Raw genomic sequence first — 4,216 nt, forward strand, 5'->3', positions numbered from 1 at the left:
GCGAGATCAATCAGGTCGTCTCTCACCTCGTTAGGTTGCTCGAAGGGTTGAAATGAAGCTGGCGCTGTATACTGAATGCCCCCACTCATATTCAACTCTTTCAACACAGACTGGTCTCCGCTGTTAGCAGCATCGAGAAGTTGCAGAACATTTGGTGTTCTGCCCTCCATTCTTTTAAACCTAAACCCACAAAAGTTTCACTAAAGGTCCTCAATTTCTAACAAAGGATTCCTTTAACAACATATTTTTGAAAACTAATCCTAGCTTCAAATGCCTGTGGTGCTTGCAGCATTAAGTCCCCAGATTGTAAAACGTAAACTGTAACTATGAAGCTTAATAGTCTAATTTTTAAAGAGATAAGTTAGCGTTAAAGTTCAAACTTTAAGGAGTGGTCCCTTAACCCTAACCCGATCTAACTTTTGAACTATTCATGTTTAAGCCATGAAATGTATCACAGTAATCAACATGTCATTAAACTAGTTGCTTGTTAAATATGAGTGTATTTCATTGATGCATAACAGAATTACAGTCTTGGCAACCCATCTGAATTTTTAAAATGAGTGAGATTCTCGACTAAGGATTTAGGTGTTTAAAACTATTTTTACACCAAAAAAATACTGAGACAAATAGTAACTCTTTTTAATGATACTTAAACAAAAAGTAAGCATTTTAGATACCTTAAAAATTTTGAAAAAATCCAAGATGGCAAACATGAGAAGACGTGGGTTAGCGCTAGCCCCATCTCACTTTTAAACTCCTCATGCTTAAGCCATGAAACTTGTCACACTATTTGTCGTGTCTTATTTGTGTTTGCCCACTAAAATATTTTAAGAACGTAAGTAGTAGGAATAAGGCCGGTTCTGGAACAAAATCGTTAAATTATCGTACTGTCATGATAATTTAATACAAAATCATCTTTTCGCATTTTCAAATCGACAAAAGACCGAGTGGGTTTTCCTTGTTTATTTCAAGACAAAAATCATGAAATTAACACATTTGCTTAGAAACAGTGGTTTTTCGTGGGCCATGTGGACTATTTCGAGTTTGATTATTTCGATTAATTTTTGAGCGACGCGTTGCTGCATATTTAATGAGTTTTCTTGCAAGTAAATCGAATTTTTTGAGCGATGCGTCGCTGCATATTTAATGAGTTTTCTTGCAAGTTAAACTCGTATCAAACAAAACGGGCACGATTTTCTTCACAGATTTGTTCTACAATTTTTTGATTTCTGTTAAATGTTCTTATTGGAGCTGAAGAGTTCTTTATCTTTAAATATTTATGGCAAAGTTTATGGAACCAAATCAAAAAATCACAATAGCGCTTTTCGTAGCCGCAAGCATCTCTCACTTGCTTGAATTCTGCTTTGCTTAAAAAAGTCTTTGCCATGTGTAAGTGGCCTCCACATCTTTCTGAGAGTATCAGGATTCTCCCTCTGCAAAGATCTATAGATCGCTGCAAATCCAACAAAGAGGAGATTGTGTCGTTTATGTTTTGGCTACCTATGGGTGTATCATGCTCATCATTGTCAACATCCATTTCCAATTCCGCGTTAATTCCTTTCAGGATGATTTCTTTGATTTTTTCTTTCTTTTCTGTGTTTGTGTCTTCATTCTCAGTTTCTGGCTGCATCCTCTCTCTTTATGGCTTCATAACATCTTTCAAAATGTTGAGAAAACCCTGGGTGTACAGTACTGATTGCATTAAGTTCTTCATAACTCTGAGCGAGTTCTTGTAAGTTTCTTGCCATTTTTGCTTGTAGATGTTGAATTCAATGTATTTTGTCCACGAATATTTTAAATAAATGACAAGCTGGTAAAGTACGTTCTTTAACCCTATTTGTCATTATTCAAAAAATCTTATATAATCTATCAAGAATCTACTTCCCCTCCTCGGTTACTAGGGGCTCTGGAATGTAATCTATTGTCTTTCATGTGATTGCTTATTGTATGTTAAGTGGTACCTTGTGATTTGCGCAACACGTTCTAGTACCTTGTGTAATAAAAAAAACCTAAGCGCGTGTGAAATCAAATAATAATATTCCTCACTAATACAAACATGGATATTGAAGCATTTAAGAGAGACTTGAAACTTGGACTTGAAAACGACCGAAAGAGGTTGAAAATCAAAAGGATAATGCAAGATTATAACGATACCAAGCAAGGTCTTGCACTCGAACGTGAAGAAGTATTCAAACCTATTGTAAAAGAGGTCAAACAGGTCAAAGAGACAATAGATAATAACCAGAACAGAGTCATTCAGAAATTGGAGGAGAATCAAAAAGCTCTTACTCAAGATCTATCTTTTCTCAAAGAGCTCGAGTCTTTTGAAAGCCCACCCGATTCTCCCACTGCTCTTAAACCACCACCAAAACTGAAACCAAAAATACCTGATCCAGAGATCGACTTTAGCCAAGACGAACTCAATTATATTCAAAACAGCGGCTTTCCCACACCGAATGAAGCATTCAAACGAATACTTGAAGATGAATTTGATCTTGATAGACTGCAGAATGATGAAAACGAAAAAATCGCAAGAGGAAACCATGTCAAGGCTGGTCTTTCGAAGAATAAGGAAAAAAATGTGCGCCAAGTTGATACACTGAAAAAATATATTGACCGCATAAATCTGCTCGCAGGGTGTGAGAAGATTCTTGTCACGCAAAAGGGTGCGGGTCACTCAAAGCGTAAATATGCACAGAAGAAGCGAAATGATAGTAAAGGACAGTACGGTGGTCTCTTGATAAACCCCTCACGATTGAGAATTGAAATGGTTGTTGAAGTGAGTGATCCTTCAGCCGGTTATTGTTTATGAAAGACAGGGTGACAGAGCGATCGTTGATCTGTTGACAAAGAGATATAATCCCAAAGGACAGTATTCGTCAAAGGCGATACAAATATTCAAAGATCTCAGCAAACTCGCAAACATTCCTACTCGTAAATCGTCTGGAAAAAGTAAACTGACAGGAGGGACTATATTTTCTGATTTCAAAGATCTGAAAGACAGACTCATTAAATTGACAGGGAGTATCGATGCTGGTAATTCGAGTATTCAGTTGAGAAATGAAGTGATAGAAATATTAGATCACCTCAAAAAAAAACCAAATTTCGAAAGAATAATATAGTGCCTATATTCAGAAACTTTTAACATGAGGGAGAAACTTGATAGACTTGTGGAATTGACGGAGAAACTAATTGAATTGAAGAGTGAGGATGTATCACTACATCGCTTTTCAACACCTATCTATCTCAACTCTTTGACTTGTAAGAATGGACCGAGTCATGATTTTACAACATCTTTCAATCCTGTGATGAGGCTTGACCCAAACAGAGAGTATTTTGTTGCTCTTGATGAAATTGCAATGTCATACAGTTGGTACAATGTGAGCGGCAGCTACAACAATAACAAACTGAAATATAGTCACGAGTCGGGTACGACATGGCATGAGATTGAACCCCCAGATGGGAATTTCTCATACAAACAACTGAATGCTTATATTCAGAGAGAACTTGAGGGATCAAAACATTCAAAGAAAGGCATCACAATAACATTTGTCCAAGCGCTTTTCAAAGTTCTAATCAGTCTCGAAGACGGTTTTCAAGTTGATCTGCAAACCGGAGACTTTGCCGACCTCATTGGCTTCACAAAAAAGGTTGTCACAGCCACTAGCTATGGTGAAAAAATACCTGACATAACACAATCTGTCGATGACATCTACATTCACACAAACATCATCTCAGACAGTGTTGTTGGTGGTGAGGAATCACCACCAAGATGTATTGTTTAGATTCAGTGTTGACAATCTCCCCCTCTCTTACCCTTTCCACATTGAACCAAGAAAGGAAAAGCATAGCAAAATAAACACAGGAGCTATCAAAGTGCAAATCTATACAACTGATTAACTGGGAAGGCCGCTCGATCTCAACGGAGTTCCCATCTCATTAACACTTCTCCTGAAATAAACGAAGATCGTTTTCAAAACAATAGATATTTTATTTCATGCACTTGAAATAAAATGGTTCGAAAGCAGATGAAAAGAGATGCTAATGGCAAATACATATTACACAATATTGATGACGATCACTAACTTCAAGAGGGTGAAGGGATACAAAAACACGGCGACTCTATAAGGCATGCGGGATAAAAAAACACAAAAACCTGAAAAGAGAGAGAGAAATGTAACATAAAATTAAAATTTTACATAAAAAGAAAGAGTTT

Source organism: Stylophora pistillata, chromosome 2 (genome assembly GCF_964205215.1).
Source record: "Stylophora pistillata chromosome 2, jaStyPist1.2, whole genome shotgun sequence".
NCBI lineage: Eukaryota > Metazoa > Cnidaria > Anthozoa > Scleractinia > Pocilloporidae > Stylophora > Stylophora pistillata.